Raw genomic sequence first — 15,373 nt, 5'->3', positions numbered from 1 at the left:
CTAACTGGCCGTTTGTATGTCTTCTTTGGAGAAATGTCTATTTAGGGTCTTTTGTCTATTTTTGATTGGGTTGTTTGGTGTTTTTTTTTTTTTTCCCGGTATTGACTTGTGTTAACTGTTGGCATATTTTGAAAATTAAGCTCTTTTGGTTTCATCATTTGCAAATATTTTCCCCTAGTCCGTAGGTTGTCTTTTCATTTTGTTGATAGTTTCCTTTGCTGTGCAAAAGCTTTTAAGTTTGATTAGCTTTTGTTTATTTTTTATTTTTGTTTTTATTTCCATCATTTCTAAAGAATAGCTTAAGAAAACATTGCTGTGATTTACGTCAGAGAATGTTTTGCCTATGTTCTCTTCTAGAAATTTTATTGGGCATGTGGGCTCGGTAGCTGTGGTGCAAGGGCTTAATTGCTCCGAGGCATGTGGAATCTTCCCCAACTAGGGATAAAACCCGTGTCCCTTGCTTTGGCAGGCAGATTCTTATCCACTGAGTCAACAAGGAAGTTCAAGACCTCAGGTTTAAACTTGGTTCCACCATTTGTTATCTGTGTAAGCTTTGGGAAATGATTTAATCTCCTTGAGACTTAATTTTCTCATTTATTAAATGGAAATTTTGTAGAACATATTAATGAGATGGACTTTTCTTTCCAGCATTATAGCAAGTAAAAATGCTTTACTATAAACCACTTAGAAATACTGGATAAAATATAAATTAAAAAATACATATAGCTGAACTTGTTAGAAAGAAAATTCTCCTAAGGGACCAAAAATAAGAAGAGAACTGGAAACTTGAACCATAAATGTGAGAACTGATCCTGAAGCTTCTTCTACAGTGTATTTAGGAGTGATTGCTGATCCTGGTAATCAAAGGATTGTTTTTCTTTTGTTTGTTTGTTTTGTTCTTAAAGCTAAACACCAATCAGAATGTTAATTTTAAAATATTATAAATACAGGAATATAAATAAATATTATAAATACAGGAACAAATACAAACTTTAGATTTATTTAGGTTTACTTATTTCTTCCAATTTGATATGTTTAATTAGATTAAGTAATTTGTATTCCATTTCTCCAGTCAATACCTACTATTGTTATTTTATTATTTTTTAGGATTTTAATGGTCGTATTAGATTAGGAATCAAATTTTGGCCCAAATAAAAAGGAAGATTAGAAAAAATATCTGCTCCCTGAAAAAAATTATAAAACAACTGTACTCCAACTAATACATGTGCTCCTTAGTAAAGGGAAAGAACAAAGAAGTTTATCTTGGTCTGGGTTCTGGTCTGGAAAACAATTGCAACATGTCAAAACACATTCTCCTATGATATATATATGTGTGTGTGTGTGTGTGTGTGTGTGTATTTTTTGCCTCCCTTCATGCCAGTTTGGGATTTAGTTTTTTATTAGTGGGGCATGGTATAGGAATTCTTTAGTTGGGAAATATAACAGCAACATTGAACAAATTCTGGAGGCCATGCGGGGCACTCTTGGGAAATGCCCTTGAGATCACAGAGGATGCCATTACATGCAAATGCATGGCATTTAAAAAGCATTCAGAATATATGGACTCCAAATGTGAAGAAGTGTTACAAGTGCCTTAATTCATTTATTCCCCTTATATATATCTTTCTTTTTTTGCTGCACCATGCAGCTTGTGGAATCTTAGTTCTCCAACCACAGATGGAACCCAGGCCCTTGGGAGTGAAAGCATGGAGTCCTAACCACTAGATCGTCAGGGAATTTCCTATTTTTTCCTAATGAATACACAAGTAATAAACTATAAAACCTACATCTGAAGTCTGAACCAGTTCTTTAAATAGATAGCAAAAATTTCTGTGTCAATAAAGTATTTGTCTTAGTTTAATTGCAGTAATGGCTTTCTTAATTCAGTAAAATAATGGTGCTTCTTACCTTTGATATCATCTTAGATTATGTGATGTACAAGAGTCATTGTATGAGTCAGGATTCAGGACTGAAAAAAAATATCTCCCTGGGGATTTTAAACAGGAAGAAATCAAGGAACTAAGTCCTTACAAATTATTGAATGGACTAGGTCAGGAAGCAACAGTTAGAAGTGGACATGGAACAACAGACTGGTTCCAAATAGGAAAAGAAGTACATCAAGGCTGTATAGTGTCACCCTGCTTATTGAATTTATATGCAGAGTACATCATGAGAAATGCTGGGCTGGAGGAAGCACAAGCTGGAATCAAGATTGCCAGGAGAAATATCAATAACCTCAAATATGCAGATGACACCAGCCTTATGGCAGAAAGTGAACAGGAACTAAAGAGCCAAGAGGAGAGTGAAAAAATTGGCTTAAAGCTCAACATTCAGAAAAGTAAGATCATGGCATCTGGTCCCATCACTTCATGGCAAATAAGTGAGGAAACAGTGGAAATAGTGGCTGACTTTATTTTTCTGGGCTCCAAAATCACTGCAGATGGTGATTGCAGCCACGAAATTAAAAGATGCTTACTCCTTGGAAGGAAAGTTATGACCAACCTAGACAGCATATTAAAAAGCAGAGACATTACTTTGCCCACAAAGGTCTGTCTAGTCAAGGCTATGGTTTTTCCAGTGGTCATGTATGGATGTGAGAGTTGAACTATAAAGAAAGCTGAGTGCTGAAGAATTGATGCTTTTGAACTGTGGTGTTGGAGAAGACTCTTGAGAGTCCCTTGGACTGCAAGGAGATCCAACCAGTCCATCCTAGAGGAGATCAGTCCTGGGTGTTCATTGGAAGGACTGATATTGAAGCTGAAACTCCAATACTTTGGCCACCTCATGCAAAGAGCTGACTCATTTGAAAAGACCCTGATGCTGGGAAAGACTGAGGGCAGGAGGAGAAGGGGACAACAGAGGATGAGATGGTGGGATGGCATCACCAGCTCAACGGACATGGGTTTGTGTGGGCTCTGGGAGTTGGTGATGGACAGGGAGGCCTGGTGTGCTGCGGGGTTACAAAGAGTCAGACACGACTGAGCGACTGAACTGACTGAACTGAGGTGAGCAGAAGCCTCAGTCAATTCATTGTCTTTATCATACCTCCTTTCACAAAGATAAATGCATCACTGAAAGTAGAGAAAGGTGGTCCCTACTCTGCTCTGCCTTCCAAATCTTTCATGCATACATCTTCTGGATGGAATCTAATTTGTATGCAGAACCTGGGAAATGTAGGTAGATACTTACTTGTTTTGTTTTCTAGATTCTCTTTTATGAAAAGATAAGGGAATGAGAAGGGATTTTCAGCTCCAGCAGACCATATCTATGAAGGTAGCTAAGTATAAAAACCAAATGGATAGAAGTGTATCATTTCATTAATTGCAAGTTAAATTATTAGCTATAAATTAAAGCCACAATAAGATACTATTAGATATCTACCAGATTGGCTCAAATAAAAAATTCTTGTAATACCAAGTACTGGTGAGGTTGCTGAGCAATGGGGTGCTTATATACATCTTGAAGAACAGTTTGGCATTATCAGATAAGTTTGAAGGTATGCATATCTTAGGACTCAGGAATTCTATTCTAAGTATATAACCTACAAAAATGCACATCTATATGTACCAGTATACTTGAACCATAATGTTCATAGCAACATTGTTCATAACAGCCCGAATTGAAAACAACATAGTAGTAGAATAGTTAAATATTTGGTATATTAGACAGTGGAATAGTACATAAACATACACACAAAAATGAATGAGCCACAGATAAACACAATAAAGTAGGTAGATATTTAGTGTATAATATTGGTTCAAAGACAAAGACAGAAAATTTTACATACAGTATTTATTTTATAATGTTTGAAAACAAATGAAACTAACATAGTGTTTAGGAATACATACTTAGGTGGTAGAGTGTTTTTATTTTTATTTTTTAAATACAAGACAGAGATTACCATGAAAATCAGGATTGTGGTTACCTCTAGTGGAGAGGAAGACAGTGAGATTGGGAAGATGTAGAGGGAAGGCCCCTGGGATTTGGCAACATTCTATTTCTTGATCTGTTACTGTAACTATAATAATTAATTCAACAATACATTTTCTGTGTACACTTCTACGTATGTGATGCACTTCAATTTTTTTAAGTTTAAAAAAAAACTAAGTGGGTGAATAAAAAAAAATCTCAGTTCAGTTCAGTCGCTCAGTCGTGTCCAACTCTTTGCGACCCCATGAATCGCAGCATGCCAGGCCTCCCTGTCCATCGCCAACTCCCGGAATTCACTCAGACCCACGTCCATTGAGTCCGTGATGCCATCCAGCAATCCATCCCCTTCTCCTCCTGCCCCCAATCCCTCCCAGCATCAAAGTCTTTTCCAATGAGTCAGGTCTTCGCATGAGGTGGCCAAAGTACTGGAGTTTCAGCTTTAGCATCATTCCTTCCAAAGAAACCCCAGGGCTGATCTCCTTCAGAATGGACTGGTTGGATCTCCTTGCAGTCCAAGGGACTCTCAAGAGTCTTCTCCAACACCACAGTTCAAAAGCATCAATTCTTCGGCGCTCAGCTATAAGTAAAAAGAGAATTACAAAGCTAGAGGAGAGAGCTGAGGAAATTGTTCAGAAGGTAATGCAGGAGATAAAGAGAATATATTAGAGACTATAAGGTGAGTTGGAGAATGAGAAGGTCCAACATATAGTAGTTCTGGAGGAGAGAATAAAGAGCCTGGGAGGAGGACACGTTTTATCAAAGAGATTATGGCTGAGAGTGTTCCAGAATTAATTGAAGACCTGAGTCCTCAGATTAAGATTGCAGAAATCTTCAGCAGGATTGATTAAACTAAATCCATACTCATATACCTTGCTATGAATGTTCTATTCAATTCCAACCACAGTGAGAAAAGTTTAAAAAGCAAACAGAGAAAGACACATTATCTTCAAAGTAACAACTATTTTATTCATGGCAGACTTTCTGAAAGCAACAAAAGAGACTAGATAACAAGAAAAAATGTATTCAAAGTTCTAAAGTCTTAAATTTTTCAGCATGAATTCTTTAGTCAGCTATACTATCATTCAAGAGTAAGCATGAAATAGATAAATTTCCAGACAAACACAGTAAGTTTCTTAACACAAATAGACCTCCCACTAAAGACATTTTCTTTAGGGAATTTCCTAAAGAAAATTTCAACCCAGGAGGAGAAAGTGAGATAAAAATAAGAATTGTGAGAATAGTTTCAATGAGTAAAGACACTGAAAACATGTGGTATATCTAAACAAGCATTGACTAGGCAAACAATAGTAATAGTGACTAATTTGGGGATATAAAAATAAGCAGTGTTATAATACTGGACAGCAATAACGTATAAAATGAGAGAGATGCGATCAGAACTAGAGTTCCAAGTTTCTTGCATTATTTGGGAGGACAATAGGGATATTGCTTAGGCCAATAAGATCACTGTTTAAAAATTAGAATAATCATGAAAAGAATAGAAATAGAATATACAACTTTCAAATTCGTAAAGGAGAAAAGGAAAAATTTTCAAAACTTTCATCAACTTCATAGAAAGCGGCAAGAGAGATACTGAAAAAATATAAGCACAAAATAATCTGGTACATATAAAACAAAAGTTATCAGTAAGCTCATCAAATATAAATGGACTAACATCAACAGTTAATAGACTGAGATTGTCAGACTGGATTTTAAAATTTAGTTATGTGCTGGTATATGTCATAATGACATAGAATGTTTGAGATTGAAAGAATGGGAAAAATACCAAATAAGCTGATATTACTATATTAAGATGGGACAAAATCAGCTTTAAGATACATAGAAAAATGGTTACTGTGGGCTTCAGGGAGAGGATAATAGGAAGTTATTGGTTAATAGGTACAAATCTTCAGTTTGTGATGGATGATGAAAAAGTTCTAGAGATGGAGAGTGGTGATAATTGCACAACAGTGTGAATGTACTTAATGTCACCAAACTGTATGCTTAAAAATGGTTAACACGGTACGTCTTATGGTGTGTATATCTTACCACAATTAAAAAATTAGACCTTAAGATTTAAAAAATGTAATCACTATATAGTCATGAAAACAACAGTTTACCAGGAAGATATAGCATTTACTTTTATGTGCTCACTTAAATACATAAACAAAGCTATAATAAGAAATTTATAAATTTACCGTAATAGTTGGAGATTTAAAATTATAACGCTCTAGTAACTGGCACACTGGTAGATAAAAATTAGTAGAAACATAGGCGATTTGAATAACACAAATCTTTATATAACAATTAGGAAATAACACATGTGTTTTAAAAACATACAGAACCTTTCAAAAACTGACCACATACTGGACCACAAAACAAATCTCAACAAATGAAAAGAATTGGTGTTATCCATAGCACAGGGAACTCTACTCAGGGCTCTGTGGTGACCTAAACAGGAAGACAATTCAAAAAAGAGGGGCTATATGTACACACAGAGCTGATTCACTTGCTGTACAGCAGAAACTAACACAACATTGTACAGCAAGTATACTCCAATTTTTAAAAAAGAATGTGTTATACAGACCATTTTTCTCTGCATGCAAGCAATTAATTTAGATAGCAATAATAAAAAAATATTAAATTCCCATATAGTTGGAAATTCATGAAAAAATTTGAAGTATAACTAATAATGGAAATTGGATAATATTTAGAGTTAATAATAAAGAAAACATACATTCAAAATACGTAAGATGTAGCTAACATAGCATTAGAATAGTCCTTTATTGTCTTAATACATTAGAAAGGAAGAAAAAGAAACAAAAAGCTAAGTTCCAACTCAAGAAATTACCAAAAAAAAAGTCACAAAACCTCCCCTATAGTCGAAGCAGATGGAAAGAAATAATAATTGTAAAAGTTAAAATTAAAAATCAAGGATACAATAGGGACAATCACCAAAACTACAGATTGGTAAATGCTCACTCACTAAAGGGTTCCAAGAAGTCTCAATAATGAGGTGGTTGGGATCACCTGGGTCTTTAAATGTCAGTCATTCTCTATCAAACTGCTCAGGTGATAGAGAGAGAACTCTTAACACAGTAGCTATGGGCACAGGTTGGAAATTATGCAACAAAACAGATTTTTCTCTCACCAAAGTAGATCTGGCTACCATATTCCTCCTGAGGATAATCTGCCAACAGCACAGACCAATAATGAGCCTATGATACTGTACCTGAGGGAATCAGCTAAGACAGGCTGATTATAGTGATCCCTTCCATCATGGAGAGGCTGTGTTTTGCCTCACTTGAATAGACATTTTTTTCTGGCTCCAGATTTGCCTTCTCTGCCCATAATGCTTCTATCAGCCCCCTCATCCATGAACTTATCAAGTGCCTTCTTCACCATTATGTTAACCCATACTGTATCTCTGCCATCCAAAGTACACACCAAAAGAAGTGAAGCAGTGGGTTCAGGTTCATAGGATTCAGCAGTCTTAACATGTATTCTATTATGAAATGATAGAAGGGTCTAATGAAGATTCTACTACAGAGCCAGCTGGGAGATGATACTTTGTGAGTTTGGGGTGCTGTCTTGTAAGACTGACTGAGAGAGCCATGGTTGGAGATACTATTCCTATAGCCAAAATGTATGGGTCTAGGTACTAAGAAGTGTATGTAGGGTTGAATTCTCTCATGTACGTACACATGTGCTCAGTAACTTCAGTCGTATCTGACTCTTTGCAACCCTAAGGACTACAGTCCACCAGACTCCTCTACCCATGGGATTTTCCAGGCAAGAATATGAGAGTGGATTGCTATGTCCTCCTCCAGGGGATCTTCCCGACCCAGGGATTGAACTCACATTTCCTTCTTTGCAGGTGGATTCTTTACCACTGAGTCAGCGGAGAAGCCCCGATTTCTCTCACTGTTACACATACTGACCAACTTCAACATTTTTCTTGCTTCTCATCCCTCTGAACTTAGATTCTGGTTTAGAGGTATTAATTCCTAGGAAACTTTTATATCCTTAATGCCACTGAATCAACAGGCAAAGGGGTTCTTGTACCAGCTGGGCTGAAACAAAGTGGTTGCTTTGCAGTGAGAGCAGGGGGTCCTCTGGGGTGCCTCACAGTAGCTCCATGACTAGGATAGAGCTGATGGAAGATTGGAGCACCCGCAATGCAGACAGAACCCCTAAAGGCTAGCTCCTTCAGGAATAAAGGTTTGGGCCTCTCCACCAGGAACCCAAACCAGCTAGGTGCTGATTGACAAAAACAACATGGAAAGGGTAGTTGATTAAGAAAGTCATAAGTAGCAGCTACAGCCTTGTTCTCAGAAGCTTTGGGCCAGATGTGGGTGGTGTTGACAGTTAAGACAGTGGGAGCAGCAGCTTCCGGCCTCTTGATTATAACCACAGAGGTATGTTCTTCAACCAACAAGTTTAGTGGCACCTTCTGACTCCTGTTCTTTCAGTCTTTCCAACAGTTTTGTGAGCATCGTACATCGAGCATCAGTGTGGGAAATTCCTTTCTGCTTAGAATACCTGGAGTTATTTCTTTCCTTACATTAAGCTCTGACTAAAGGACAAAGGGGCAGCAGAGGATGAGATGGTTAGATAGCATCACCTACTCAATGGACATGAATCTGAGCAAACTCTGAGAGACAGTGGAGGACGGAGGAGACTGGCGTGCTGCAGTCCCTGGGGTTGTGCAAAGAATCAGAAATGACTGAGTGACTGAAAAACAGCAACATCAGGTAAGTGTGATATTTGCATAGGGATGATCAGATTGACTAATTTAAAAGACTAGAACCCACAAACAGACCTCTGCTATTTAAATCTGACGTCTGATATTTCAAACCAGTAGAGAAAATGCTGGACTATGTAACTAATGCCGCTGGGGGACAATGGGCTTCCCTTAGGGGGGACATTAAATCCTTTTTTCTCACTAAACAAAAAGTTAATTCCAACTGGATTAAAGAAGTAAAGGTGAAAAGCAGAAGTGTAACACCATTAGAGGAAAATACAAGAAAAATTATTATGCTAATAACTTAAATTTACATCTCTAGCTTATTGCTGTTGTTTAGTCACTAAGTTGTGTCTAATTCTTTTGTGACTCCAAGGACTGTAGCCTGCCAGGCTCCTCTGTCCATGGGATTTCCCAGGCAAGAATACTGGAATCAGATTTCTATTTCCTTCTCCAGGGGATCTTCTCCACCCAGGGATTGAATCTGCTTCACCTGCATTGGCAGGCGGACTCTACCACTGGGCAACCAGGGAAGCCCAAGGAATACTATACAGCAGTTAAATAAATAAATGAAAGCTTCTTGTAGCCACACAGATAAATACCGAAAACAATACTGAACAACAAAAGCTAGCTGAAGGATAAGTATGGTATGATACACTTGTAAAAATTAAGAAACATATAAAACAATACTGTATATAGCTTATGTTACATACATATGAAATAAAAGCTTTTGAAAACTTCCATGGTAATGATAAGCACCAAATTCAAGATGGAGGATACTTCTGAGAAAGAAGAACACTAATATGATAGGGGAAGATTATCCATGGGTTTTCCTTATATTTGTAATTTATTTCTAAGCTGAAAAGTTGGCACATAGTGTTAATTTTCTTATAATATATACTTTTTATATGACTGAAATATTTAATAATTTAAAAATAGGGCCCAGAACTCCCCTCCCAAAGAATATGAAAGTGATGATGACTTTTATGACATGTTAGATTTAACTGAGTATGTAAAAAGACACCACTGGTGGAATCTAGTGTTTGGCCACAGTTGTGGACCTGTAGTAGAAAATCACTCAGTAGCCACCCAGATTGTAATGGATGAAGTGAGTGACAGGTGTGTGGGATTTTTGTTCCAGAAAGTTGGAAAACTTGCAGCAACTGCAGTAGGTGGTGGCTTTCTTCTCCTTCAGATTGCCAGCCACAGTGGCTGTGTGCAGATCAACTGGAAGGGAGTTGAGAAAGGCATAAACAAAGCCAAAGGACAGATGAAGAAATGAGCAAATAAGGCAGCACCTGAAATCAGCAACAGAACTTGTCAAACAGAACCTTGTGATATCTGGTGGATTTGTGGGAAGCTTTTTGCTAGGCCTTGAATCTTCAGTATATGAATGTTCTGTCATGGTGGGGTCACCTCTGAGAAGTGGTGGTGACAAGATGATCTCAACATTTCTCAATGACACATTTTCGAGGATAACAAGAAATACCTAGCTGGACGATACCAGACCGACAGCTTAGCATTTTGCCATCTGAAATTTGGCAGACTAGTATCTACTATGGAGAAGGGAATGGCAACCCACTCCAGAGAATTCCATGGACAGACAAGCCTGGTGGGTTGTAGTTCATGGGGTCACAAAGAGTTGGACACAACTGTATAAAACAATCAATAGAGTATGTGTATAAAAGTATTCCTGAGCAAAACATGGCTTTTAAAAAAATTTGCAATTGTTTAAAATTTGCCTGTAAACACCACCACTGGGTGTAGATATATATAGAGAAAAAAATCTGTTGGATATACTCCCCAGTGAAATATTATCCTTATTTTATTTAAATAAGATGTTCTCCATTGTGCTTTTGAGTATAGTGCTGATAATTAAAATAATTGTATTATAGCTTCAACAGTAGGGCTGACTTTTTAAAAGATATATTTGCAATAAACTGAAGAACTATAATGCCCCTTTGTGGAAGGATTTATAAATAATAGAATTATTAAAGATAATAAGCAATTTTTTTAAAAAAAGATAAGGACTAGGGTATAAAAATAGTCACTATTTATATAGAGTCTGGTCTGAGTGCTATTCTAAGTGCTTTATATGTGATAGCTCATTTAAATCTCAAAAACAAGCTTTTTTCCTTTCTTTCTTTTTGGCTGTGTCCCACAGCTTGCAGGAACTCAGTTCCTGAACCATGGATTGAACCCAGACCACAACAGTGAAAGCCTAGAATCCTAACCACTAGCCACTAGAAAACCCCCTCAAAACAAGCCTTTGAAGTACTATTATCTTCAGTCTAGGGATGAGGAAATGAAGACGCAGAGAAGTTAAATAACTTATTTAAGATTAGATGGTGGAGCTGATCTGGGAGAAGAAGAGCAATTTGGCTCTGATTTTTAACCACTACACCAAATCGCCTCCTAGTCCTAGTAAACACACAAGAGGTTCTTCATATTCAGTTGAAATCTATGAGAGTATGGTTTTGGTAGACTAAAATGGCCAAATATGTCAGCAATTGCATATGGTTCAAGCAATAAACGGCTAAGAAATACAAATACAATTAAAATGATGGTATGACAAGGCTCAATGATGACTCTGTCATTGCTCTTAAATGTATGGAAGATTTCTGCATGCTTGTCCTAGATGTTGTTACCACTGAAGCACGAATGCCTGAAGTCCCTTCCTGACCATTAACTCTGAAATCAAGTGAAGAAAGGAAGGTCATAATAGTGTAGGTGGTGTAAGAGCCAACCACGGCGGGGTTGCAGGGGGGAAATGACAGAGTTGCCCTGTCAACAGCCCGAGTCTCCCTTCCCCTTTGCTTTCTCAGCTTGTCTCAGAAGCTGCCCCACAACAACCAGGACTTTGCTACAGATTGGCTCCAAGGTCCTTACCTGCAGGCCTCTGAGTGAGCTCTTGAGAAACCCAGACAGGGTGTCAGGACCGTCTCCCTAGAGCGTGAAGAAGCATAAGATCAAAGATCTCTCTCCCCAGCTCCTGGCTGCATCCTGACTCCCAGGAATTTGGAAATAGAAAGAGGAGACAGATAGACACTACCCCAGGTTCAACCTGTCTGATCTTTGTTGTCACAGTCCTAATTCTTCATCTGATGTTTCTGAGACTCGTCTTTTGTGTCTATTCAACGGCATTGCCTCCTCCCCAGTCTCTGCTTCTAGTAAATCAAAATTTAACTCCATCTACATAGTTAAAATGGTCTGTGTGAATCACTGCTTTCCTCACGTCCTTCCTCAAGAACAATCATTTCCTGAATTCAATTCGGAACACTTAGTGCAGATTTCTGCAACTCCTCATCACCTTTATAGTTGCTCCTCTCAACCAAGCAAACCTGAATAAAACCCACGTCAGCCTGGAATCTAGCCTGGAGCCTGTGTGGAAACACAAGAATGGACAGGATTGTATCTGAAAAGTGTAGTGAAATTATGTTGCATGCTATTGCATACCTGCTCTTTCTATGGACATGAATGTCTGAGTATGCACATGGAGGGGGTCCACGCACGAGTGCACAAATGTAAAGAAATGTGCCTGAAGGTGGTGTGAGCATTTTCTAGAACCCTATGCTCGAAGCTTCACTCCATAAACCTCTTTTACTGGCAGGACTCTGAAAGCCAAGGGCTGTGTAATAATTTACGTTGCATCGTCCTTCTTCTCTTGCTCCCCTTCACTTGCCTTGGATGAAAAACTAAAGATTGATGGTGATGTCCCTTTGCAGGAGCCAGAAGCGTCATTCACCCTGTCGGTCTACCACTCTAGAGCTTTTCTTCTCACTCCACTCCTGTTTTGCTTTAGGAGCTCTAGAGGCCAGTCTTTCTGTCTGTCTCCTCTTCTTCCCCAAACCCTGTCCGCTGACTCCTTCTGAAATGTTCTCCTCACTGGGGCAGCCACCTTGGGTCAAGTTGAAGGAGAAGGACTTTTCAGCTGATCCAATCTTGAGACACCCTCCCTCCCTGGCCCTCTGCTCAAATAAAAGTCCTCCACAGGGAACCAAATAGCTCCAGAGGTTTCCTCCTTTTTCCACTCAAAGCTGTTTTAGTGTAACTTTTAAAGGTTCCAGGGAAGATAAATCCACACTTCTGTTGTTCCTCAAGAAGAGTATTTCTAATTCTCAAAGCTTTACCTTTTATCCTTTCCACTGTGGTTTTGACCATATTCTCTTTAGATTGTTTTATTTTCACTAGATAGAAAGTTCCAGGCGAAGGATAAGGGATAAGGATGCCAGCAGCGACAGGGTGACCTGGATAGGGTGGTACACACTATTTTCAGTTTGTGTCTTGCAGCTTGTTAGTGATATATTTAGGCTCACTGAGAACTGGAGGATTATTTTGTCTGTCCCTTGACTCTTAGCCTCTCCCCTCCAGTTGAATTATCTCTCTAGTATTCATCAACCCCCAAGCAACCACCACCACTCCCAAGCAGAGTGAAATAGACTCCATTGCTTCAATAAGCCATCATAGATAGGAAACCCTTCCTGTAGTTAGATCAACTCTTCTCTGAAGCAGCATCAGCTCTAATTCTGTGTAGATGGACCACCTTTGGCATCCGCCTTCTATGTAAAGAAAAAGTACCTCTTTTGATGGATTCCTATTCCATTTTCACACTTCTTCAAAAATCAATTCCACAAAGCTTCAGGGTAAAGAAAGATTTCTTAAAACAAGATGTAAATAGAGTAAACCATAATAGACGAGATGGGTAAATTTGACTACATTAAAAATGTGTTTTCTTTAAAGGCCTCCATCAAAAAAGTGACAAGCCATGAACTAGGAGATATTTGCTATTCAATAACTTACAAAGAATTTGTGCACAGAATGTATAAAGAATTGATTTAAAAAATCATTTTTTATTGTGGGCAAAAGACATGAATAGGTCATTCACTTAAGTGGAAATCCAAATAGTCAATTAATATCTGAAAAGATGTTCAAACTCTACAGTAATCAATAAAATGCAAATTAGAATTATCCATAGATTGGCAAAATTTAAAAAGGATGACAATACCAAATGTTGGTGAGGATAAGGAGCAAAATTCTTATATACTGCTGGATAGAGTATAATTGGCACAACCACTTTGGAAACAATTTAGTTTTATCTTCTAAAGTTGAAGATACATATCAGCCAGCAACTCTATTCATTGTGTGTGTGTGTGTGTGTGTGTGATCAAAAACATAGATCAAAAAATTTACCATCTTAACCTTAGGTGTGCAGTACAGTAGTGTTAACTATGTGCATAAAGCACATCTCTAGAACTTTTTCATCTTGCAAAACTGAAACTCTTCATACTGAATAATTCTTTTCCACTTCTCCGAGTCCCTGGCAACCACTATTCTACTTTCTGTTGCTAAGAGTTTGACTATTTTAGATATCTCATAAAAGTGGACTCAGGCAGTATTTTTCTCTTTGTTATTGAATTATTTCACTGAACATGATATCTACAAAGTTCATCCATTCTGTAGCTAAGAAAACGTTTCCTTCTTTTTTTTTTTTTCCAGAGAAGGAAGGATTTATTACTTGCAGCAAGTAAGGGGAACACTTGCTTTCCCAAAGCAGAGTCTCTCCTTCTTTTTATAAAGACTGAGTCATGTTCCATTGTATTTACATTCTACATTTTCTTTATCCAGTCATCTGTTGACAAACAACTGGATTATCTCTATTTCTTGGTTGTTATGAATAATGCTGCAAGGAACACGGATGTGCAAATATCTCTGTGAGATCTTGTTTTCAGTTCTTTTGGATGAACACCCAGAAGTGGGATTGCTAGATCATGATAGTTCTATTTTTAATTTTTGAAGGAACCTCCATATTATTTTATATGTACATTTAGTGGCTGCACATTGCCACCAACAGGGCGCAAGTGTTCGAATTTTCCACATCCTCACCAGCATTTATTTTCTGTTGTATACTGTTGTTTGACAGTGACTTTCCTAATTGGTGTCAGGTGATTGTAGTTTTGATTTGCATTTCCCTAATGATTGTACTATTCCCTGGTGGCTCAGAGGGTAAAGCGTCTGCCTGCAATGCAGGAGACCTGGGTTCGATCCCTGGGTCAGGAAGATCCCCTGGAGAAGGAAATGGCAACCCACTCCAGTACTCTTGCCTGGAAAATCCCATGGACAGAGAAGCCTGGTAGACTACAGTCCACGGGATCACAAAGAGTCGGACACGACTGAGTGACTTCACTTTCACTTTCAATGATTGTTCAGTTCAGTTCAGTCGTGTCCAACTCTTTGCGACCCCATCAATCGCAGCACGCCAGGCCTCCCTGTCCACCATCAACTCCTGGAGTTCACTCAGACTCACATCCATCGAGTCCGTGATCCCATCCAGCCATCTCATCCTTTGTGTCCCCTTCTCCTCCTGCCCCCAATCCCTCCCAGCATCAGAGTCTTTTCCAATGAGTCAACTCTTCACATGAGGTGGCCAAAGTATTGGAGTTTCAGCTTTAGCATCATTCCTTCCAAAGAAATCCCAGGGTTGATCTCCTTCAGAATGGACTGGTTGGATCTCCTTGCAGTCCAAGGGACTCTCAAGAGTCTTCTCCAACACCACAGTTCAAAAGCATCAATTCTTCGGCGCTCAGCCTTCTTCACAGTCCAACTCTCACATCCATACATGACCACAGGAAAAACCATAGCCTTGACTATGATTATAATGCTTAAAATATTTCTATATCCTTTTTGGCTATATGTAAATCTTTG

General features: G+C 38.3%; 1 pseudogene; it reads left to right on the top strand.

The window, feature by feature from the left end:
- The window catches only part of LOC120858118, a 28,530-nt pseudogene extending 18,366 nt beyond the window's left edge, over window positions 1–10,164 (top strand).
- The last annotated feature ends 5,209 nt before the right edge of the window (window positions 10,165–15,373 follow it).

The sequence above is a fragment of the Oryx dammah genome, unplaced genomic scaffold (genome assembly GCF_014754425.2).
Source record: "Oryx dammah isolate SB20612 unplaced genomic scaffold, SCBI_Odam_1.1 HiC_scaffold_29, whole genome shotgun sequence".
Classification (NCBI taxonomy): domain Eukaryota; kingdom Metazoa; phylum Chordata; class Mammalia; order Artiodactyla; family Bovidae; genus Oryx; species Oryx dammah.
This window is presented reverse-complemented; position numbering and strand designations above follow the sequence as displayed.